The sequence below is a fragment of the Anomaloglossus baeobatrachus genome, unplaced genomic scaffold (genome assembly GCF_048569485.1).
Source record: "Anomaloglossus baeobatrachus isolate aAnoBae1 unplaced genomic scaffold, aAnoBae1.hap1 Scaffold_2405, whole genome shotgun sequence".
Classification (NCBI taxonomy): domain Eukaryota; kingdom Metazoa; phylum Chordata; class Amphibia; order Anura; family Aromobatidae; genus Anomaloglossus; species Anomaloglossus baeobatrachus.
This window is the reverse complement of record NW_027442046.1, coordinates 162,940-186,645: the sequence shown is the minus strand read 5'-3', so window position 1 is coordinate 186,645 and position 23,706 is coordinate 162,940. Positions and strand designations below refer to the sequence as shown.

The 23,706-nt window shown below is 50.2% G+C and overlaps 8 non-coding genes and 3 pseudogenes across 8 annotated transcripts; all 11 read right to left on the bottom strand.

Moving 5' to 3' along the window:
• Positions 1–42: 42 nt before the first annotated feature.
• LOC142262026 (U2 spliceosomal RNA) lies at positions 43–238 on the bottom strand. The gene has a single exon (XR_012729492.1). It is a non-coding gene; the product is annotated as a U2 spliceosomal RNA (small nuclear RNA).
• A 2,186-nt stretch (positions 239–2,424) lies between these two features.
• LOC142261902 (U2 spliceosomal RNA) lies at positions 2,425–2,617 on the bottom strand. The gene has a single exon (XR_012729421.1). It is a non-coding gene; the product is annotated as a U2 spliceosomal RNA (small nuclear RNA).
• Positions 2,618–5,168: 2,551 nt separating this feature from the next.
• Positions 5,169–5,361, bottom strand: LOC142262006 (U2 spliceosomal RNA). Its single transcript, XR_012729480.1, has one exon. It is a non-coding gene; the product is annotated as a U2 spliceosomal RNA (small nuclear RNA).
• A 2,190-nt stretch (positions 5,362–7,551) lies between these two features.
• On the bottom strand, positions 7,552–7,742 carry LOC142261994 (U2 spliceosomal RNA). The gene has a single exon (XR_012729473.1). It is a non-coding gene; the product is annotated as a U2 spliceosomal RNA (small nuclear RNA).
• A 1,388-nt stretch (positions 7,743–9,130) lies between these two features.
• LOC142261917 (U2 spliceosomal RNA) lies at positions 9,131–9,326 on the bottom strand. The gene has a single exon (XR_012729433.1). It is a non-coding gene; the product is annotated as a U2 spliceosomal RNA (small nuclear RNA).
• Positions 9,327–11,512: 2,186 nt separating this feature from the next.
• LOC142261984 (U2 spliceosomal RNA) lies at positions 11,513–11,703 on the bottom strand. The gene has a single exon (XR_012729464.1). It is a non-coding gene; the product is annotated as a U2 spliceosomal RNA (small nuclear RNA).
• Positions 11,704–13,091: 1,388 nt separating this feature from the next.
• LOC142261983 (U2 spliceosomal RNA) lies at positions 13,092–13,282 on the bottom strand. The gene has a single exon (XR_012729463.1). It is a non-coding gene; the product is annotated as a U2 spliceosomal RNA (small nuclear RNA).
• A 1,388-nt stretch (positions 13,283–14,670) lies between these two features.
• Positions 14,671–14,875, bottom strand: LOC142261996 (U2 spliceosomal RNA; annotated as a pseudogene).
• A 5,428-nt stretch (positions 14,876–20,303) lies between these two features.
• Positions 20,304–20,408, bottom strand: LOC142261952 (U2 spliceosomal RNA; annotated as a pseudogene).
• A 1,385-nt stretch (positions 20,409–21,793) lies between these two features.
• Positions 21,794–21,988, bottom strand: LOC142261912 (U2 spliceosomal RNA). The gene has a single exon (XR_012729429.1). It is a non-coding gene; the product is annotated as a U2 spliceosomal RNA (small nuclear RNA).
• A 697-nt stretch (positions 21,989–22,685) lies between these two features.
• Positions 22,686–22,827, bottom strand: LOC142261965 (U2 spliceosomal RNA; annotated as a pseudogene).
• Between the last annotated feature and the right edge of the window lie 879 nt (positions 22,828–23,706).

The following is a 23,706-nucleotide window of genomic DNA, read 5'->3' as shown; positions in this document are numbered from 1 at the left end:
GAATCAGGTGAATTGAGTTCTGCTTTTGGAAACTGGGTTAAGAAGGGGTGCACCGGTCCTGGAGGTACTGCAATACCAGGTCAATGCGTGGAGTGGACAGAGCAAGCTCTTTTTCCATCTCCCTGTTCTAAAAATTCATTTAATATATGGTCCCCAGATAGGGGACGTATCAGATATTAAACTGATAAGAACAGATTTTGATTTAATGAAGCTTTCCAAAGCACCACAAAAAATGCATGACCGAAGTCACACCAAAAACAGTGCAAAGGCTAGGATTCGTGTGGACCCCACCGTGAGGAGAGGGTCCCCAAAAATCAACCCCGTCCCTCCGAGCCAGAAGGCCACAGCAAGGGTCAGGGATCTTCGGTGCTCCCCCAAGCCGAAGCCTGGTTGAGCCTTGTCGTTGCTCCCAGCGTCCACCCAGGCATCTTACCCAAGTGGAGTAGAGAGCTACTAGTTGTTGGTTTCGCAGCCGAAACTGCCCGGACCGTCAACCGGTGTTGGTTTCTCAGCCCAAGGCTAACCGGACCTCCAACCGGGTGTTGGTTTCTCAGCCGAAGCTGACCCAGACCTCCAACCGGGTGTTGGTTTCTCAGCCGAAGCTGACCCGGACCTCCAACCGGGTGTTAGTTTCTCAGCCCAAAGCTGACCAGACCTCCGACCGGGATTATAAAAATTTCCCTTCCTAGCCAGAAGGCCGGGATAGGGTAATATGCTCAAAAAGTATGAAAAGGCAAGGTACGGTGTGCTACAGAGCCCAAGGCTTGCCGGGGTCCCAAGCCAGCAAGCTCAGACTCACTCCAGGGTCGTCAGTCCTGGGGCACGTTGTACCATAGCCCCCCATCCTTACTCAGTCTAATAGCCTCGATCCTGGTAGGGCCATGTTTTCCACTAGATGAATATACTATCCACCCAGAGTACTAGCAAGCGCAACCTTCCAGTGTGCATTGTATCATTGTACTAAGGTGGCCTGGAGCTTAAACCACCTCTTCGAACAACACTACACTTGATCTTAGCCAAAAGGCCGAGAAGCGATAACCAGAATTGGTTTGGGCCTCGAGTGGCACCCTGGCCTATGCCGGACACATCTTAGGGAGAGAGAGCGAGAGGGAGACAAACCCACGCCTACAGAAGACATTTTGTCACCCAAGCCAACCCTTGAAAAGGCTGCTTTGCAGAGCAAAAACAAGAAGAATGGTGCGTTTTGCAGCCGCCGCCCCCCACTGCAATGAATCTGAATAACTCCTCCTTTAGGGCGCAAGCAACTCCCCTCCCCCTTGCAGTCTTTCCAATTCACGATACAAAAAGACGGACAGGACAGGTTGCCTGACTTTCCGTCACTGCCACCCTTTGCCATCCTTACCCGTAGAAAGCCCTTTCATCATCCCCAAACCCTAATCTTTTCCCTTTCCTTCCCAGCCCCCAAACCCTGCCCTCTGTACCCTTCTCACCACCCGCATCCCTTCTCCTGTCATCCCCCTACCACCCGGGAAAAAAAGAGCTTGCCCCCTCCTTACACTAGCCCACCCTCCCACCCAAAGAACAACTTCTGCTGCGCAGCTTGTTTTCTAGGCAGCAGCGCTATTGTGATGTCAGCGGGGGCATTGTGACAAGCCGCCAGTGTTCCGTCTCTTCATGTTGTGCACAGTTCAAACGGAAAATACATCAACAGGCAGACTACAGAAAAGCTTACTATCAAAGGTTAGAGGGGGGCTTTCTCAGAGGGCTTTTTACAGTTTTTCTATTCCCAATTAGCCGTTTAAGTGTACTTATTGAAAGTAGTAATTCTTTCATAGGCCGCCCTTTCTTAGTATTTGACGTTCCTTATATTGCGGTATGAGGCTTTGCAGCAGGTTGCAAACATTCATCACCCATGACTGTCCCCAATTGAGCTCAGAAGCTCAATGTCTATCATGACCTCTCTTTTAGAATGTCCAAGAGCAAGCAAACTATTCCTCCAGGAGAGGGCGCCAACAGACTACTAAAGAGATCATCATTACTCAAAGAAAACCCCAAAAACCAATGCATGATAGGAATAAACAGGTAACTTTCTTTGGAGTGGAAGCGGAGAGATCGCACCAGATGCCAATTCTAGATCTTATCACACCTGTGGTCACTGCAGCAGCAGGTGAATCCACTTTGTCCAAAAGGGATCTATTCCATTCAATTGCAAATGATCTAGATAAGACAGAGAACTGCAGCACGGGACATAGCCGAGTTGGTCAGGTTGAGTGGTGATGAGTTTGCTATTTGGATGAATAAAGAAAGTCAAAAGTGTGAAAGATAAAAAACAAAAGGAGGAAGTGTGAAAAGTGAATGGGCCAAATTGAGGTGCATATGAAGACGTATGCTTTCTTCCAATTCATTAAATCGGGCTAATATGAATCAGGTGAATTGAGTTCTGCTTTTGGAAACTGGGTTAAGAAGGGGTGCACCGGTCCTGGAGGTACTGCAATACCAGGTCAATGCGTGGAGTGGACAGAGCAAGCTCTTTTTCCATCTCCCTGTTCTAAAAATCCATTTAATATATGGTCCCCAGATAGGGGACGTATCAGATATTAAACTGATAAGAACAGATTTTTGATTTAATGAAGCTTTCCAAAGCACCGCAAAAAATGCATGACCGAAGTCACACCAAAAACAGTGCAAAGGCTAGGATTCGTGTGGACCCCTCCGTGAGGAGAGGGTCCCCAAAAATCAACCCCGTCCCTCCGAGCCAGAAGGCCACAGCAAGGGTCAGGGATCTTCGGTGCTCCCCCAAGACGAAGCCTGGTTGAGCCTTGTCGTTGCTCCCAGCGTCCACCCAGGCATCTTACCCAAGTGGAGTAGAGAGCTACTAGTTGTTGGTTTCGCAGCCGAAACTGCCCGGACCGTCAACCGGTGTTGGTTTCTCAGCCCAAGGCTAACCGGACCTCCAACCGGGTACTGATAAGAACAGATTTTGATTTAATGAAGCTTTCCAAAGCACCACAAAAAATGCATGACCGAAGTCACACCAAAAACAGTGCAAAGGCTAGGATTCGTGTGGACCCCACCGTGAGGAGAGGGTCCCCAAAAATCAACCCCGTCCCTCCGAGCCAGAAGGCCACAGCAAGGGTCAGGGATCTTCGGTGCTCCCCCAAGCCGAAGCCTGGTTGAGCCTTGTCGTTGCTCCCAGCGTCCACCCAGGCATCTTACCCAAGTGGAGTAGAGAGCTACTAGTTGTTGGTTTCGCAGCCGAAACTGCCCGGACCGTCAACCGGTGTTGGTTTCTCAGCCCAAGGCTAACCGGACCTCCAACCGGGTGTTGGTTTCTCAGCCGAAGCTGACCCAGACCTCCAACCGGGTGTTGGTTTCTCAGCCGAAGCTGACCCAGACCTCCAACCGGGTGTTAGTTTCTCAGCCCAAAGCTGACCAGACCTCCGACCGGGATTATAAAAATTTCCCTTCCTAGCCAGAAGGCCGGGATAGGGTAATATGCTCAAAAAGTATGAAAAGGCAAGGTACGGTGTGCTACAGAGCCCAAGGCTTGCCGGGGTCCCAAGCCAGCAAGCTCAGACTCACTCCAGGGTCGTCAGTCCTGGGGCACGTTGTACCATAGCCCCCCACCCTTACTCAGTCTAATAGCCTCGATCCTGGTAGGGCCATGTTTTCCTCTAGATGAATATACTATCCACCCAGAGTACTAGCAAGCGCAACCTTCCAGTGTGCATTGTATCATTGTACTAAGGTGGCCTGGAGCTTAAACCACCTCTTCGAACAACACTACACTTGATCTTAGCCAAAAGGCCGAGAAGCGATAACCAGAATTGGTTTGGGCCTCGAGTGGCACCCTGGCCTATGCCGGACACATCTTAGGGAGAGAGAGCGAGAGGGAGACAAACCCACGCCTACAGAAGACATTTTGTCACCCAAGCCAACCCTTGAAAAGGCTGCTTTGCAGAGCAAAAACAAGAAGAATGGTGCGTTTTGCAGCCGCCGCCCCCCACTGCAATGAATCTGAATAACTCCTCCTTTAGGGCGCAAGCAACTCCCCTCCCCCTTGCAGTCTTTCCAATTCACGATACAAAAAGACGGACAGGACAGGTTGCCTGACTTTCCGTCACTGCCACCCTTTGCCATCCTTACCCGTAGAAAGCCCTTTCATCATCCCCAAACCCTAATCTTTTCCCTTTCCTTCCCAGCCCCCAAACCCTGCCCTCTGTACCCTTCTCACCACCCGCATCCCTTCTCCTGTCATCCCCCTACCACCCGGGAAAAAAAGAGCTTGCCCCCTCCTTACACTAGCCCACCCTCCCACCCAAAGAACAACTTCTGCTGCGCAGCTTGTTTTCTAGGCAGCAGCGCTATTGTGATGTCAGCGGGGGCATTGTGACAAGCCGCCAGTGTTCCGTCTCTTCATGTTGTGCACAGTTCAAACGGAAAATACATCAACAGGCAGACTACAGAAAAGCTTACTATCAAAGGTTAGAGGGGGGCTTTCTCAGAGGGCTTTTTACAGTTTTTCTATTCCCATTTAGCCGTTTAAGTGTACTTATTGAAAGTAGTAATTCTTTCATAGGCCGCCCTTTCTTAGTATTTGACGTTCCTTATATTGCGGTATGAGGCTTTGCAGCAGGTTGCAAACATTCATCACCCATGACTGTCCCCAATTGAGCTCAGAAGCTCAATGTCTATCATGACCTCTCTTTTAGAATGTCCAAGAGCAAGCAAACTATTCCTCCAGGAGAGGGCGCCAACAGACTACTAAAGAGATCATCATTACTCAAAGAAAACCCCAAAAACCAATGCATGATAGGAATAAACAGGTAACTTTCTTTGGAGTGGAAGCGGAGAGATCGCACCAGATGCCAATTCTAGATCTTATCACACCTGTGGTCACTGCAGCAGCAGGTGAATCCACTTTGTCCAAAAGGGATCTATTCCATTCAATTGCAAATGATCTAGATAAGACAGAGAACTGCAGCACGGGACATAGCCGAGTTGGTCAGGTTGAGTGGTGATGAGTTTGCTATTTGGATGAATAAAGAAAGTCAAAAGTGTGAAAGATAAAAAACAAAAGGAGGAAGTGTGAAAAGTGAATGGGCCAAATTGAGGTGCATATGAAGACGTATGCTTTCTTCCAATTCATTAAATCGGGCTAATATGAATCAGGTGAATTGAGTTCTGCTTTTGGAAACTGGGTTAAGAAGGGGTGCACCGGTCCTGGAGGTACTGCAATACCAGGTCAATGCGTGGAGTGGACAGAGCAAGCTCTTTTTCCATCTCCCTGTTCTAAAAATCCATTTAATATATGGTCCCCAGATAGGGGACGTATCAGATATTAAACTGATAAGAACAGATTTTTGATTTAATGAAGCTTTCCAAAGCACCACAAAAAATGCATGACCGAAGTCACACCAAAAACAGTGCAAAGGCTAGGATTCGTGTGGACCCCACCGTGAGGAGAGGGTCCCCAAAAATCAACCCCGTCCCTCCGAGCCAGAAGGCCACAGCAAGGGTCAGGGATCTTCGGTGCTCCCCCAAGCCGAAGCCTGGTTGAGCCTTGTTGTTGCTCCCAGCGTCCACCCAGGCATCTTACCCAAGTGGAGTAGAGAGCTACTAGTTGTTGGTTTCGCAGCCGAAACTGCCCGGACCGTCAACCGGTGTTGGTTTCTCAGCCCAAGGCTAACCGGACCTCCAACCGGGTGTTGGTTTCTCAGCCGAAGCTGACCCAGACCTCCAACCGGGTGTTGGTTTCTCAGCCGAAGCTGACCCGGACCTCCAACCGGGTGTTAGTTTCTCAGCCCAAAGCTGACCAGACCTCCGACCGGGATTATAAAAATTTCCCTTCCTAGCCAGAAGGCCAGGATAGGGTAATATGCTCAAAAAGTATGAAAAGGCAAGGTACGGTGTGCTACAGAGCCCAAGGCTTGCCGGGGTCCCAAGCCAGCAAGCTCAGACTCACTCCAGGGTCGTCAGTCCTGGGGCACGTTGTACCATAGCCCCCCACCCTTACTCAGTCTAATAGCCTCGATCCTGGTAGGGCCATGTTTTCCTCTTGATGAATATACTATCCACCCAGAGTACTAGCAAGCGCAACCTTCCAGTGTGCATTGTATCATTGTACTAAGGTGGCCTGGAGCTTAAACCACCTCTTCGAACAACACTACACTTGATCTTAGCCAAAAGGCCGAGAAGCGATAACCAGAATTGGTTTGGGCCTCGAGTGGCACCCTGGCCTATGCCGGACACATCTTAGGGAGAGAGAGCGAGAGGGAGACAAACCCACGCCTACAGAAGACATTTTGTCACCCAAGCCAACCCTTGAAAAGGCTGCTTTGCAGAGCAAAAACAAGAAGAATGGTGCGTTTTGCAGCCGCCGCCCCCCACTGCAATGAATCTGAATAACTCCTCCTTTAGGGCGCAAGCAACTCCCCTCCCCCTTGCAGTCTTTCCAATTCACGATACAAAAAGACGGACAGGACAGGTTGCCTGACTTTCCGTCACTGCCACCCTTTGCCATCCTTACCCGTAGAAAGCCCTTTCATCATCCCCAAACCCTAATCTTTTCCCTTTCCTTCCCAGCCCCCAAACCCTGCCCTCTGTACCCTTCTCACCACCCGCATCCCTTCTCCTGTCATCCCCCTACCACCCGGGAAAAAAAGAGCTTGCCCCCTCCTTACACTAGCCCACCCTCCCACCCAAAGAACAACTTCTGCTGCGCAGCTTGTTTTCTAGGCAGCAGCGCTATTGTGATGTCAGCGGGGGCATTGTGACAAGCCGCCAGTGTTCCGTCTCTTCATGTTGTGCACAGTTCAAACGGAAAATACATCAACAGGCAGACTACAGAAAAGCTTACTATCAAAGGTTAGAGGGGGGCTTTCTCAGAGGGCTTTTTACAGTTTTTCTATTCCCAATTAGCCGTTTAAGTGTACTTATTGAAAGTAGTAATTCTTTCATAGGCCGCCCTTTCTTAGTATTTGACGTTCCTTATATTGCGGTATGAGGCTTTGCAGCAGGTTGCAAACATTCATCACCCATGACTGTCCCCAATTGAGCTCAGAAGCTCAATGTCTATCATGACCTCTCTTTTAGAATGTCCAAGAGCAAGCAAACTATTCCTCCAGGAGAGGGCGCCAACAGACTACTAAAGAGATCATCATTACTCAAAGAAAACCCCAAAAACCAATGCATGATAGGAATAAACAGGTAACTTTCTTTGGAGTGGAAGCGGAGAGATCGCACCAGATGCCAATTCTAGATCTTATCACACCTGTGGTCACTGCAGCAGCAGGTGAATCCACTTTGTCCAAAAGGGATCTATTCCATTCAATTGCAAATGATCTAGATAAGACAGAGAACTGCAGCACGGGACATAGCCGAGTTGGTCAGGTTGAGTGGTGATGAGTTTGCTATTTGGATGAATAAAGAAAGTCAAAAGTGTGAAAGATAAAAAACAAAAGGAGGAAGTGTGAAAAGTGAATGGGCCAAATTGAGGTGCATATGAAGACGTATGCTTCCTTCCAATTCATTAAATCGGGCTAATATGAATCAGGTGAATTGAGTTCTGCTTTTGGAAACTGGGTTAAGAAGGGGTGCACCGGTCCTGGAGGTACTGCAATACCAGGTCAATGCGTGGAGTGGACAGAGCAAGCTCTTTTTCCATCTCCCTGTTCTAAAAATCCATTTAATATATGGTCCCCAGATAGGGGACGTATCAGATATTAAACTGATAAGAACAGATAATACACTTGATCTTAGCCAAAAGGCCGAGAAGCGATAACCAGAATTGGTTTGGGCCTCGAGTGGCACCCTGGCCTATGCCGGACACATCTTAGGGAGAGAGAGCGAGAGGGAGACAAACCCACGCCTACAGAAGACATTTTGTCACCCAAGCCAACCCTTGAAAAGGCTGCTTTGCAGAGCAAAAACAAGAAGAATGGTGCGTTTTGCAGCCGCCGCCCCCCACTGCAATGAATCTGAATAACTCCTCCTTTAGGGCGCAAGCAACTCCCCTCCCCCTTGCAGTCTTTCCAATTCACGATACAAAAAGACGGACAGGACAGGTTGCCTGACTTTCCGTCACTGCCACCCTTTGCCATCCTTACCCGTAGAAAGCCCTTTCATCATCCCCAAACCCTAATCTTTTCCCTTTCCTTCCCAGCCCCCAAACCCTGCCCTCTGTACCCTTCTCACCACCCGCATCCCTTCTCCTGTCATCCCCCTACCACCCGGGAAAAAAAGAGCTTGCCCCCTCCTTACACTAGCCCACCCTCCCACCCAAAGAACAACTTCTGCTGCGCAGCTTGTTTTCTAGGCAGCAGCGCTATTGTGATGTCAGCGGGGGCATTGTGACAAGCCGCCAGTGTTCCGTCTCTTCATGTTGTGCACAGTTCAAACGGAAAATACATCAACAGGCAGACTACAGAAAAGCTTACTATCAAAGGTTAGAGGGGGGCTTTCTCAGAGGGCTTTTTACAGTTTTTCTATTCCCAATTAGCCGTTTAAGTGTACTTATTGAAAGTAGTAATTCTTTCATAGGCCGCCCTTTCTTAGTATTTGACGTTCCTTATATTGCGGTATGAGGCTTTGCAGCAGGTTGCAAACATTCATCACCCATGACTGTCCCCAATTGAGCTCAGAAGCTCAATGTCTATCATGACCTCTCTTTTAGAATGTCCAAGAGCAAGCAAACTATTCCTCCAGGAGAGGGCGCCAACAGACTACTAAAGAGATCATCATTACTCAAAGAAAACCCCAAAAACCAATGCATGATAGGAATAAACAGGTAACTTTCTTTGGAGTGGAAGCGGAGAGATCGCACCAGATGCCAATTCTAGATCTTATCACACCTGTGGTCACTGCAGCAGCAGGTGAATCCACTTTGTCCAAAAGGGATCTATTCCATTCAATTGCAAATGATCTAGATAAGACAGAGAACTGCAGCACGGGACATAGCCGAGTTGGTCAGGTTGAGTGGTGATGAGTTTGCTATTTGGATGAATAAAGAAAGTCAAAAGTGTGAAAGATAAAAAACAAAAGGAGGAAGTGTGAAAAGTGAATGGGCCAAATTGAGGTGCATATGAAGACGTATGCTTTCTTCCAATTCATTAAATCGGGCTAATATGAATCAGGTGAATTGAGTTCTGCTTTTGGAAACTGGGTTAAGAAGGGGTGCACCGGTCCTGGAGGTACTGCAATACCAGGTCAATGCGTGGAGTGGACAGAGCAAGCTCTTTTTCCATCTCCCTGTTCTAAAAATCCATTTAATATATGGTCCCCAGATAGGGGACGTATCAGATATTAAACTGATAAGAACAGATTTTGATTTAATGAAGCTTTCCAAAGCACCACAAAAAATGCATGACCGAAGTCACACCAAAAACAGTGCAAAGGCTAGGATTCGTGTGGACCCCACCGTGAGGAGAGGGTCCCCAAAAATCAACCCCGTCCCTCCGAGCCAGAAGGCCACAGCAAGGGTCAGGGATCTTCGGTGCTCCCCCAAGCCGAAGCCTGGTTGAGCCTTGTCGTTGCTCCCAGCGTCCACCCAGGCATCTTACCCAAGTGGAGTAGAGAGCTACTAGTTATTGGTTTCACAGCCGAAACTGCCCGGACCGTCAACCGGTGTTGGTTTCTCAGCCCAAGGCTAACCGGACCTCCAACCGGGTGTTGGTTTCTCAGCCGAAGCTGACCCAGACCTCCAACCGGGTGTTGGTTTCTCAGCCGAAGCTGACCCGGACCTCCAACCGGGTGTTAGTTTCTCAGCCCAAAGCTGACCAGACCTCCGACCGGGATTATAAAAATTTCCCTTCCTAGCCAGAAGGCCGGGATAGGGTAATATGCTCAAAAAGTATGAAAAGGCAAGGTACGGTGTGCTACAGAGCCCAAGGCTTGCCGGGGTCCCAAGCCAGCAAGCTCAGACTCACTCCAGGGTCGTCAGTCCTGGGGCACGTTGTACTATAGCCCCCCACCCTTACTCAGTCTAATAGCCTTGATCCTGGTAGGGCCATGTTTTCCTCTAGATGAATATACTATCCACCCAGAGTACTAGCAAGCGCAACCTTCCAGTGTGCAGTGTATCATTGTACTAAGGTGGCCTGGAGCTTAAACCACCTCTTCGAACAACACTACACATGATCTTAGCCAAAAGGCCGAGAAGCGATAACCAGAATTGGTTTGGGCCTCGAGTGGCACCCTGGCCTATGCCGGACACATCTTAGGGAGAGAGAGCGAGAGGGAGACAAACCCACGCCTACAGAAGACATTTTGTCACCCAAGCCAACCCTTGAAAAGGCTGCTTTGCAGAGCAAAAACAAGAAGAATGGTGCGTTTTGCAGCCGCCGCCCCCCACTGCAATGAATCTGAATAACTCCTCCTTTAGGGCGCAAGCAACTCCCCTCCCCCTTGCAGTCTTTCCAATTCACGATACAAAAAGACGGACAGGACAGGTTGCCTGACTTTCCGTCACTGCCACCCTTTGCCATCCTTACCCGTAGAAAGCCCTTTCATCATCCCCAAACCCTAATCTTTTCCCTTTCCTTCCCAGCCCCCAAACCCTGCCCTCTGTACCCTTCTCACCACCCGCATCCCTTCTCCTGTCATCCCCCTACCACCCGGGAAAAAAAGAGCTTGCCCCCTCCTTACACTAGCCCACCCTCCCACCCAAAGAACAACTTCTGCTGCGCAGCTTGTTTTCTAGGCAGCAGCGCTATTGTGATGTCAGCGGGGGCATTGTGACAAGCCGCCAGTGTTCCGTCTCTTCATGTTGTGCACAGTTCAAACGGAAAATACATCAACAGGCAGACTACAGAAAAGCTTACTATCAAAGGTTAGAGGGGGGCTTTCTCAGAGGGCTTTTTACAGTTTTTCTATTCCCAATTAGCCGTTTAAGTGTACTTATTGAAAGTAGTAATTCTTTCATAGGCCGCCCTTTCTTAGTATTTGACGTTCCTTATATTGCGGTATGAGGCTTTGCAGCAGGTTGCAAACATTCATCACCCATGACTGTCCCCAATTGAGCTCAGAAGCTCAATGTCTATCATGACCTCTCTTTTAGAATGTCCAAGAGCAAGCAAACTATTCCTCCAGGAGAGGGCGCCAACAGACTACTAAAGAGATCATCATTACTCAAAGAAAACCCCAAAAACCAATGCATGATAGGAATAAACAGGTAACTTTCTTTGGAGTGGAAGCGGAGAGATCGCACCAGATGCCAATTCTAGATCTTATCACACCTGTGGTCACTGCAGCAGCAGGTGAATCCACTTTGTCCAAAAGGGATCTATTCCATTCAATTGCAAATGATCTAGATAAGACAGAGAACTGCAGCACGGGACATAGCCGAGTTGGTCAGGTTGAGTGGTGATGAGTTTGCTATTTGGATGAATAAAGAAAGTCAAAAGTGTGAAAGATAAAAAACAAAAGGAGGAAGTGTGAAAAGTGAATGGGCCAAATTGAGGTGCATATGAAGACGTATGCTTTCTTCCAATTCATTAAATCGGGCTAATATGAATCAGGTGAATTGAGTTCTGCTTTTGGAAACTGGGTTAAGAAGGGGTGCACCGGTCCTGGAGGTACTGCAATACCAGGTCAATGCGTGGAGTGGACAGAGCAAGCTCTTTTTCCATCTCCCTGTTCTAAAAATCCATTTAATATATGGTCCCCAGATAGGGGACGTATCAGATATTAAACTGATAAGAACAGATACTACACTTGATCTTAGCCAAAAGGCCGAGAAGCGATAACCAGAATTGGTTTGGGCCTCGAGTGGCACCCTGGCCTATGCCGGACACATCTTAGGGAGAGAGAGCGAGAGGGAGACAAACCCACGCCTACAGAAGACATTTTGTCACCCAAGCCAACCCTTGAAAAGGCTGCTTTGCAGAGCAAAAACAAGAAGAATGGTGCGTTTTGCAGCCGCCGCCCCCCACTGCAATGAATCTGAATAACTCCTCCTTTAGGGCGCAAGCAACTCCCCTCCCCCTTGCAGTCTTTCCAATTCACGATACAAAAAGACGGACAGGACAGGTTGCCTGACTTTCCGTCACTGCCACCCTTTGCCATCCTTACCCGTAGAAAGCCCTTTCATCATCCCCAAACCCTAATCTTTTCCCTTTCCTTCCCAGCCCCCAAACCCTGCCCTCTGTACCCTTCTCACCACCCGCATCCCTTCTCCTGTCATCCCCCTACCACCCGGGAAAAAAAGAGCTTGCCCCCTCCTTACACTAGCCCACCCTCCCACCCAAAGAACAACTTCTGCTGCGCAGCTTGTTTTCTAGGCAGCAGCGCTATTGTGATGTCAGCGGGGGCATTGTGACAAGCCGCCAGTGTTCCGTCTCTTCATGTTGTGCACAGTTCAAACGGAAAATACATCAACAGGCAGACTACAGAAAAGCTTACTATCAAAGGTTAGAGGGGGGCTTTCTCAGAGGGCTTTTTACAGTTTTTCTATTCCCAATTAGCCGTTTAAGTGTACTTATTGAAAGTAGTAATTCTTTCATAGGCCGCCCTTTCTTAGTATTTGACGTTCCTTATATTGCGGTATGAGGCTTTGCAGCAGGTTGCAAACATTCATCACCCATGACTGTCCCCAATTGAGCTCAGAAGCTCAATGTCTATCATGACCTCTCTTTTAGAATGTCCAAGAGCAAGCAAACTATTCCTCCAGGAGAGGGCGCCAACAGACTACTAAAGAGATCATCATTACTCAAAGAAAACCCCAAAAACCAATGCATGATAGGAATAAACAGGTAACTTTCTTTGGAGTGGAAGCGGAGAGATCGCACCAGATGCCAATTCTAGATCTTATCACACCTGTGGTCACTGCAGCAGCAGGTGAATCCACTTTGTCCAAAAGGGATCTATTCCATTCAATTGCAAATGATCTAGATAAGACAGAGAACTGCAGCACGGGACATAGCCGAGTTGGTCAGGTTGAGTGGTGATGAGTTTGCTATTTGGATGAATAAAGAAAGTCAAAAGTGTGAAAGATAAAAAACAAAAGGAGGAAGTGTGAAAAGTGAATGGGCCAAATTGAGGTGCATATGAAGACGTATGCTTTCTTCCAATTCATTAAATCGGGCTAATATGAATCAGGTGAATTGAGTTCTGCTTTTGGAAACTGGGTTAAGAAGGGGTGCACCGGTCCTGGAGGTACTGCAATACCAGGTCAATGCGTGGAGTGGACAGAGCAAGCTCTTTTTCCATCTCCCTGTTCTAAAAATCCATTTAATATATGGTCCCCAGATAGGGGACGTATCAGATATTAAACTGATAAGAACAGATACTACACTTGATCTTAGCCAAAAGGCCGAGAAGCGATAACCAGAATTGGTTTGGGCCTCGAGTGGCACCCTGGCCTATGCCGGACACATCTTAGGGAGAGAGAGCGAGAGGGAGACAAACCCACGCCTACAGAAGACATTTTGTCACCCAAGCCAACCCTTGAAAAGGCTGCTTTGCAGAGCAAAAACAAGAAGAATGGTGCGTTTTGCAGCCGCCGCCCCCCACTGCAATGAATCTGAATAACTCCTCCTTTAGGGCGCAAGCAACTCCCCTCCCCCTTGCAGTCTTTCCAATTCACGATACAAAAAGACGGACAGGACAGGTTGCCTGACTTTCCGTCACTGCCACCCTTTGCCATCCTTACCCGTAGAAAGCCCTTTCATCATCCCCAAACCCTAATCTTTTCCCTTTCCTTCCCAGCCCCCAAACCCTGCCCTCTGTACCCTTCTCACCACCCGCATCCCTTCTCCTGTCATCCCCCTACCACCCGGGAAAAAAAGAGCTTGCCCCCTCCTTACACTAGCCCACCCTCCCACCCAAAGAACAACTTCTGCTGCGCAGCTTGTTTTCTAGGCAGCAGCGCTATTGTGATGTCAGCGGGGGCATTGTGACAAGCCGCCAGTGTTCCGTCTCTTCATGTTGTGCACAGTTCAAACGGAAAATACATCAACAGGCAGACTACAGAAAAGCTTACTATCAAAGGTTAGAGGGGGGCTTTCTCAGAGGGCTTTTTACAGTTTTTCTATTCCCAATTAGCCGTTTAAGTGTACTTATTGAAAGTAGTAATTCTTTCATAGGCCGCCCTTTCTTAGTATTTGACGTTCCTTATATTGCGGTATGAGGCTTTGCAGCAGGTTGCAAACATTCATCACCCATGACTGTCCCCAATTGAGCTCAGAAGCTCAATGTCTATCATGACCTCTCTTTTAGAATGTCCAAGAGCAAGCAAACTATTCCTCCAGGAGAGGGCGCCAACAGACTACTAAAGAGATCATCATTACTCAAAGAAAACCCCAAAAACCAATGCATGATAGGAATAAACAGGTAACTTTCTTTGGAGTGGAAGCGGAGAGATCGCACCAGATGCCAATTCTAGATCTTATCACACCTGTGGTCACTGCAGCAGCAGGTGAATCCACTTTGTCCAAAAGGGATCTATTCCATTCAATTGCAAATGATCTAGATAAGACAGAGAACTGCAGCACAGGACATAGCCGAGTTGGTCAGGTTGAGTGGTGATGAGTTTGCTATTTGGATGAATAAAGAAAGTCAAAAGTGTGAAAGATAAAAAACAAAAGGAGGAAGTGTGAAAAGTGAATGGGCCAAATTGAGGTGCATATGAAGACGTATGCTTTCTTCCAATTCATTAAATCGGGCTAATATGAATCAGGTGAATTGAGTTCTGCTTTTGGAAACTGGGTTAAGAAGGGGTGCACCGGTCCTGGAGGTACTGCAATACCAGGTCAATGCGTGGAGTGGACAGAGCAAGCTCTTTTTCCATCTCCCTGTTCTAAAAATCCATTTAATATATGGTCCCCAGATAGGGGACGTATCAGATATTAAACTGATAAGAACAGATTTTTTGATTTAACAGCATCTTTATTATCATGCACTACTCACGAAAAGGTAACAAACCGTGTACAGTGCCGCAGCCCCGTACACACAGAACTATACAATCCTTCTTACATAGCCATAGAGTACGACGCACTAAACTATACATCACACTCCTATGCTTATCCATAACACTCAAGCTGAAAGAAAAAGTTAGACCATAAATAACGACGAACCGGCGATTGGGGGATGGGGGTAGGGGAAAAGGGGGATAGGGTGGGGAAATCACAGGCCCGAAGCTTTATTGAAAGACGCACATAACGGGAAAAGGAGGGAGGGGGCATGGAAGAGGTCTAAACCTCCTCCTCGGCGCTGTCGTCCGGACTGTCCATGATGGAATAGTCTCTGAGCAGGCTGTGGATCAGCCTGCGGCAATCCTGGATAGACATCCTCTCCCTCTTCAAGATGAGCCGGTTCCTGGCGACCCAAATAGCGTCCTTAAAGCAGTTCATAAGGCGCCAAGCCTCCTGGATGGCTCCAACGGTGTGAGTCCCAGGGAAGAGTCCATAAAGTACGGAATGGTACGATAGGCTCCCTCTGGGGACGGAGTACCTCAGGTCATCCTCCAGGGCAACCAACAGGCGCTGTGCGAAACGGCAGTCCCAAAAGGCGTGCAGCGATGTTTCCTCCACGAAGGGGCACCTTGGGCAGTACCGGGTTTTGCACAGGTTCCGGGCGTGCATGAATGACCGGACGGGCAGTCCGCCCTGTATCGCCATCCATGACAAGTCCTTGTGCCCGTTGGTCAATCCAGCCGATGACACGTTTGTCCAAACAGTCTCCAGTGTGTCGTGATGAAGTCCTGGAATGTTCTCCATTTCGTCCTTGGCTCTGATGAGTTTGTGGATAGTCTTTGGCTTCCACAAATCGGGCTTGAGTCCCTCCAGTTGGTGTTCCCTCACAAACCGAACCACGTCTCCGTAGAACCATGGCGCCGTCCAGTTGTAGGGGAAGGAGCTGTCCCACTTGTCCCAGCCTAACCGTCTCCAAAGGGGGAGCAGGAAGAAGCGAGACATGGACCCACCCGCGGAACCTCTCTTGACTCGCAGAGTTCGGCGAACGCAGTCACATACGAAGGAGGATCGCAGGAGGGTGGGGATATCGGGTACGCCCTTCCCACCCTTGCGAGGATCCTTGTACATGATGCTCCGCTTTACTCTGTCCATCTTGGATCCCCAGACAAAACGAAACACCGTCCTGGTAATGGCCCTGCACACGGTGGCAAGGGGGGGCCAGGCCTGGGCCGTGTACTGCAGCACGGGCAGTACCTCGTTACGCAGGACCAGTGCTTTGCCCTCACAGGTGAGGCGTCTGAGGCTCCACAGACCGATCCGTTGGGTGATCTTGGTCAAGCGTTCCTCCCAGGACTTGAGGGCTGCTCCTTCCTTCCCGAACCAGACTCCAAGAACCTTGATGAAATCCGGCTGGATGCTGAAAGGGAAGGGGGCGGAAGAGGCCGGCTGCCAGTCCCCGAAGAGCATGGCTTCCGACTTCCCGCAGTTGACTTTGGCTCCCGAAGCCCGTCCGAAGGTCTCACAGGTCTGGACGAGGGTGTCGACTGAGCGCCGGTCCGCGCAGAAGACGGTCACGTCGTCCATGTAGAGCGAGCACTTGACCTCGAAGCGTTCTGGTCCTGGTGCGGTGATCCCTCTGATCTCTCCATTCCGCCGGATAGCCTCTGCAAAGAGTTCTATAACACAAACAAAAAGAAGAGGTGACAGAGGACAGCCTTGTCTGACCCCTGAGAGGACCGGGAAGGGGTCAGTCTTCCAGCCGTTTACCAACACCGAGCTGTGAATATCAAAATACATTAGTTGGACATACAAGCAAAACATGTTACCCAAACCTAACCTGTGCAGAGCTTTGCCCAGGAACTCATGGGAAACACGGTCGAAGGCCTTTTCCTGATCCAACGAGATCAGGGCTGCGTGCACCCGGCGGGCTTTGATGTACTCGACCGTGTCCCGCATGAGAGCCAGGCTGTCTGCGATGCGACGTCCGGGGATGCCGCAGGTCTGATCCGGGTGGATGATCCGTCCGATAACAGTCTTCAATCTCGTTGCCATCGTCTTGGCCAGGATCTTGTAGTCGACGTTCAGAAGGGTGATGGGACGCCAATTCTTCAGGTCGCACCTCTCTCCTTTACGCTTGTACAGGATCGTGACCATTCCTTCCCTCAGAGATGGAGGCATTCTGCCCTCCACCACCATCTCCTCATACAGCCCTAACAGGTCCGGACAGATTAGGTCTCCCAGCGCTACATAGAGCTCTGCTGGGAGGCCGTCACTGCCCGGTGTCCTGCCAGAACTAAAGGATTTGGCGGCCGAGAGCAGCTCGTCCACCGTCAGAGGAACATCCATGGCCGCCGCGTCTGCAGGGTCAAGATGGTTAGTGATACCTGACAGGAACTTATCGGCGGCCTCGGGGTCAGTAGTCTTGCGGGCGTAGAGTTCGCTGTAGAAGTCGCTGACGACCTTCATCACGTTCTCTTTCCCGCGTCGCATGTTTCCACTCTCGTCTCGTAGTTCATTCATGGGCGTGTGACCGGCGTGGAGTTTCCTGAAAAAGAACGAGTTACATTTCTCACCCTTCTCCAGGTTCTCCACTTTGGAACGGAAGACAATTCGCTCGGACTCCTCCTCGAAGTGCCTTTTCAGGCTCCTCTTAGTCTCCTCCAGCTCCTCTCTCACGTCCCAGCCGCATCGAAGAAGGTCCTGCAGGGAACGCAGCTCACACTGGAGTCTCCTGAAGTCCCTCCTCTTCAGACACGCCTGTTGTTGACTCTTTGCCTGAAAGAAGAAACGGAACTCGAGTTTAACGTATTCCCACCAGTCAGAAACAGACTGGAAGCCCGCCTTGTAGGCCCGCCACGTGGAGTAGGCAGCTCTAAGCTCCTCCAGAATCTCACCCTTTTCCAGCAGAGAGCAGTTCAGCTTCCAGGAGCCCGGGCCAATGGGGAAGCCATGGCCCAGCACACCTTGAAAGTGAATGGCTCTGTGGTCAGAGAAGAAGCAGGGGACCATCGAGTGCCCACTCCGCCCAACCGCCCGAGAGGTAAACACAAAGTCTATCCTGGAACGCAGCGAGCCATCGGATCGGCACCATGAATAGTTCACGGATCCGTGTCCGATGGAGCCAACAACGTCCACAAGAGAGGCTTCGGTCACCATCTCAATGAGCAGTTTGGATGTGACGTCCAACTTGGCAGCCGTTCCAGAACTGCGTCCATCCTCCTCAATCGGGCAGTTGAAATCCCCGGCCATCACTACCGTCCTGGCGGTAGCGAGCTGAGGGCGCAGGGCTTGGAGGAGCTCCAGTCGATCGCTCTTCACAGGAGAAGCATACACATTGATGAACCTGACAGGTTCTCCCGCCCAGGTGCCATCCACGAGCAGTAACCTGCCGCAGACGATTTCCTGAACAGAGTCCAATGTGAAGGCGCTTCCCCTGATCAGCACGGCGACCCCCGCGGACCTACAGTCGCCCCCGCCAGACCAGTAGGATGGGCCATGGGTCCACTCCCTGGCCAGATGGTTGAAGGACCTAGAGGAGGGAAGGGAGCATTCCTGCAGGAAAAATACATCACTAGACTGAGTGTTAAGGAACGTAAAAATTGTCTGACGTCGGAACTTGTCTCTGATGCTCCTAACATTAATGGAAAAGATGTTAATGTTAGCAGTCATTGGAGGAAAGAGAAAGTTAGAGCAGGCGGTGTGCCTTAGTTACCACTCCGGTCGGGCGGTTCTTCCTCTTTGGCACCTGCTGGTAAGGGTATCTCCAGCAGACCCTCTTCTGCTAGCTGATCAAGCAGGGATGGTGCCTCAGTGGCTTCCGACTCCTCCATTTCTTCTTCGGCCACAAGGGACTCCACCATCTGCTCCAACACGTCCGGTTCTGGGAGGAGGCCATCCTCCTCTTCCTGGGGTGGATTGGGGTCCACAATGAACAGCTTGGAAGGTTCTGCGACAGGACTATCTTCCACCTTCCTTTTCCTTTGGCCTGTACCTGGGGAGACAAGAGCTGGAAAATCCTCCTCGGTGAAAAGTGCAAGAGTGCTGAGGCCCTCTGCTCTCATGGTCTGGGGAGGGAGAGTGGGCTTTGGGGGGGGGGTGAGGAGACCAACTGAGGAGTAGGGAAATGAGGTGGAGGTAGTGGAATCCTCAGTAGGGTTGGCCGGGGGGGGAGGGGTTTGGACAGGGGTGACAGGGGGGGGGACCAGGGAGGGGGCAACAGTTTTCTTACCCTTCTTTTCCCTGGACTCCGTGGCTGCTGGGGCATCGGCTGGAGCCACGGTCGCCGGGTTCTTGGCCGCCTTGTCCTTGGCCTCTGTGGCCTTGGTCGTAGCTGCCTTGGTCGACGAAGCTGTGACTATCCGATACTGGGTCGCCGCGGCAACCCTTGCCCAGGATTTCTCCCGCTGTGGGCAGTCCTTGTAAAGGTGGTCCGCCTGTCCACATAGGTTGCAAGTCTTCTTCTTTGGGCAGTCCTTGGAGCTGTGTCCTGTCACCCGGCAAACCCTGCAGGCGTCCTCCTTGCAGGTCTTCATCGAATGCCCTTTCCCGCCACATTTCCTGCAGTTGTGTGGCATGTCCGGGTAGTAGATGAGACCAAAGGAGTTTCCCAGAGAGAATGTCGGGGGCAGGTGCTGGAGACCATCCTCGGATGCTGGTTCCCTGTAGAGTCGAACGGTTACTGACCACTTACCCGTCCAGAATCCGTTGCCGTTAAGGATGTGGGATGGCTCCCTCACCACTGTGCAGAGACGTCCCAGGAACGTGGAGATGTCTCTTCCTGGGGTGTGCGGGTTCCGCATGGAGACCGTGATCCTCTTCTCATCCCTCTGTATAGGACAGGATCCTAAAAAGGAATGAAAAGGGGAGTCCGGCATCGCTGCGTTCATCGCCTCCCAGTATCTCCTGCAGGCATTCACCGTGGCAAAGGTTACCAGAAAAATGCCAGTCATGAAGGTCTGGACACTCAGGGTTTCCGCCCTGGAGAAGCCCTGATCCAGAATCATCTTCTTGCAGAACACGTCGCTGGACATGTCCGGCAACCTACCATCCACCGCCTTTAGCTTCAGGGCGACCGTCTGCCGCATCCAAGGCTCCAGGGTTGGAGCCTTTTCAGGCGGCGTCCGGGCTCCCTCCGGCTGGCTGGCGTCGGAGGTAGGGGCCTCTTGGGCCGAAGAAGCCTCTGGATGAGCCTTCCTGGAGGTCCCTGGGTCCTGAGCCTTCTTGGCTGCCTTCTCTGGCTTGCTTGCCATGGCTGGTTCCTGCTTGAGTTCCCGGAGCTGGATCTTGGATTCTTCTCCGGGTGTCTTCTCCCGCTGTGTTCCTCCTCGAAGTTCCTCTGGTCTCCCCAAGTCTTTTCCGAGCCTTCGTCTTCTTGCTTCTTTCTGCCAAGCTCTTCTTCCGTCCGATCTCCCTCTTCCGGTCTCGGCTGGGCTTTGGAGCTCGTCTCCCTGATCGTATCTCGTCAAGTGTAGCTAGCTCAGTTTGTTCTGATAAGAACAGATACTACACTTGATCTTAGCCAAAAGGCCGAGAAGCGATAACCAGAATTGGTTTGGGCCTCGAGTGGCACCCTGGCCTATGCCGGACACATCTTAGGGAGAGAGAGCGAGAGGGAGACAAACCCACGCCTACACAAGACATTTTGTCACCCAAGCCAACCCTTGAAAAGGCTGCTTTGCAGAGCAAAAACAAGAAGAATGGTGCGTTTTGCAGCCGCCGCCCACTGCAATGAATCTGAATAACTCCTCCTTTAGGGCGCAAGCAACTCCCCTCCCCCTTGCAGTCTTTCCAATTCACGATACAAAAAGACGGACAGGACAGGTTGCCTGACTTTCCGTCACTGCCACCCTTTGCCATCCTTACCCGTAGAAAGCCCTTTCATCATCCCCAAACCCTAATCTTTTCCCTTTCCTTCCCAGCCCCCAAACCCTGCCCTCTGTACCCTTCTCACCACCCGCATCCCTTCTCCTGTCATCCCCCTACCACCCGGGAAAAAAAGAGCTTGCCCCCTCCTTACACTAGCCCACCCTCCCACCCAAAGAACAACTTCTGCTGCGCAGCTTGTTTTCTAGGCAGCAGCGCTATTGTGATGTCAGCGGGGGCATTGTGACAAGCCGCCAGTGTTCCGTCTCTTCATGTTGTGCACAGTTCAAACGGAAAATACATCAACAGGCAGACTACAGAAAAGCTTACTATCAAAGGTTAGAGGGGGGCTTTCTCAGAGGGCTTTTTACAGTTTTTCTATTCCCAATTAGCCGTTTAAGTGTACTTATTGAAAGTAGTAATTCTTTCATAGGCCGCCCTTTCTTAGTATTTGACGTTCCTTATATTGCGGTATGAGGCTTTGCAGCAGGTTGCAAACATTCATCACCCATGACTGTCCCCAATTGAGCTCAGAAGCTCAATGTCTATCATGACCTCTCTTTTAGAATGTCCAAGAGCAAGCAAACTATTCCTCCAGGAGAGGGCGCCAACAGACTACTAAAGAGATCATCATTACTCAAAGAAAACCCCAAAAACCAATGCATGATAGGAATAAACAGGTAACTTTCTTTGGAGTGGAAGCGGAGAGATCGCACCAGATGCCAATTCTAGATCTTATCACACCTGTGGTCACTGCAGCAGCAGGTGAATCCACTTTGTCCAAAAGGGATCTATTCCATTCAATTGCAAATGATCTAGATAAGACAGAGAACTGCAGCACGGGACATAGCCGAGTTGGTCAGGTTGAGTGGTGATGAGTTTGCTATTTGGATGAATAAAGAAAGTCAAAAGTGTGAAAGATAAAAAACAAAAGGAGGAAGTGTGAAAAGTGAATGGGCCAAATTGAGGTGCATATGAAGACGTATGCTTTCTTCCAATTCATTAAATCGGGCTAATATGAATCAGGTGAATTGAGTTCTGCTTTTGGAAACTGGGTTAAGAAGGGGTGCACCGGTCCTGGAGGTACTGCAATACCAGGTCAATGCGTGGAGTGGACAGAGCAAGCTCTTTTTCCATCTCCCTGTTCTAAAAATCCATTTAATATATGGTCCCCAGATAGGGGACGTATCAGATATTAAACTGATAAGAACAGATTTTGATTTAATGAAGCTTTCCAAAGCACCGCAAAAATGCATGACCGAAGTCACACCAAAAACAGTGCAAAGGCTAGGATTCGTGTGGACCCCTCCGTGAGAAGAGGATCCCCAAAAATCAACCCCGTCCCTCCGAGCCAGAAGGCCACAGCGAGGGTCAGGGATCTTCGGTGCTCCCCCAAGCCAAAGCCTGGTTGAGCCTTGTTGTTGCTCCCAGCGTCCACCGAGGCATCTTACCCAAGTGGAGTAGGGAGCTACTAGTCGTTGGTTTCGCAGCCGAGACTGCCCGGACCGTCAACCGGTGTTGGTTTCTCAGCCCAAGGCTGACCGGACCTCCAACCGGGTGTTGGTTTCTCAGCCCAAGGCTGACCGGACCTCCAACCGGGTGTTGGTTTCTCAGCCCAAGGCTAACCGGACCTCCAACCGGGTGTTGGTTTCTCAGCCAAAGCTGACCCGGACCTCCAACCGGGTGTTGGTTTCTCAGCCCAAAGCTGACCGGACCTCCGACCGGGATTATAAAAATTTCCCTTCTTAGCCAGAAGGCCGGGATAGGGCAATATGCTTGGAAAGTATGAATAGGCAAGGCGCGGCGTGCGACAGAGTCTGAGGCTTACCAGGGTCCCAACCTAGCAAGTTCAGACTCCCTCCAGGGTGTCCATTCCTGGGGCACATTGAACCATAACCCTCACACTTACTCAGTCTAATAGCCTCGATCCTGGTAGGGCCATGGTTTCCTCTAGATGGATATACTATCCTCCCAAAGTACTAACAAGTGCAACCTTCCAGTGTGCATTGCATCATTGTACTAAGGTGGCCGGAGCCTTAAACCACCTTTTCGAAAGATACTACACTTGATCTTAGCCAAAAGGCCGAGAAGCGATAACCAGAATTGGTTTGGGCCTCGAGTGGCACCCTGGCCTATGCCGGACACATCTTAGGGAGAGAGAGCGAGAGGGAGACAAACCCACGCCTACAGAAGACATTTTGTCACCCAAGCCAACCCTTGAAAAGGCTGCTTTGCAGAGCAAAAACAAGAAGAATGGTGCGTTTTGCAGCCGCCGCCCCCCACTGCAATGAATCTGAATAACTCCTCCTTTAGGGCGCAAGCAACTCCCCTCCCCCTTGCAGTCTTTCCAATTCACGATACAAAAAGACGGACAGGACAGGTTGCCTGACTTTCCGTCACTGCCACCCTTTGCCATCCTTACCCGTAGAAAGCCCTTTCATCATCCCCAAACCCTAATCTTTTCCCTTTCCTTCCCAGCCCCCAAACCCTGCCCTCTGTACCCTTCTCACCACCCGCATCCCTTCTCCTGTCATCCCCCTACCACCCGGGAAAAAAAGAGCTTGCCCCCTCCTTACACTAGCCCACCCTCCCACCCAAAGAACAACTTCTGCTGCGCAGCTTGTTTTCTAGGCAGCAGCGCTATTGTGATGTCAGCGGGGGCATTGTGACAAGCCGCCAGTGTTCCGTCTCTTCATGTTGTGCACAGTTCAAACGGAAAATACATCAACAGGCAGACTACAGAAAAGCTTACTATCAAAGGTTAGAGGGGGGCTTTCTCAGAGGGCTTTTTACAGTTTTTCTATTCCCAATTAGCCGTTTAAGTGTACTTATTGAAAGTAGTAATTCTTTCATAGGCCGCCCTTTCTTAGTATTTGACGTTCCTTATATTGCGGTATGAGGCTTTGCAGCAGGTTGCAAACATTCATCACCCATGACTGTCCCCAATTGAGCTCAGAAGCTCAATGTCTATCAT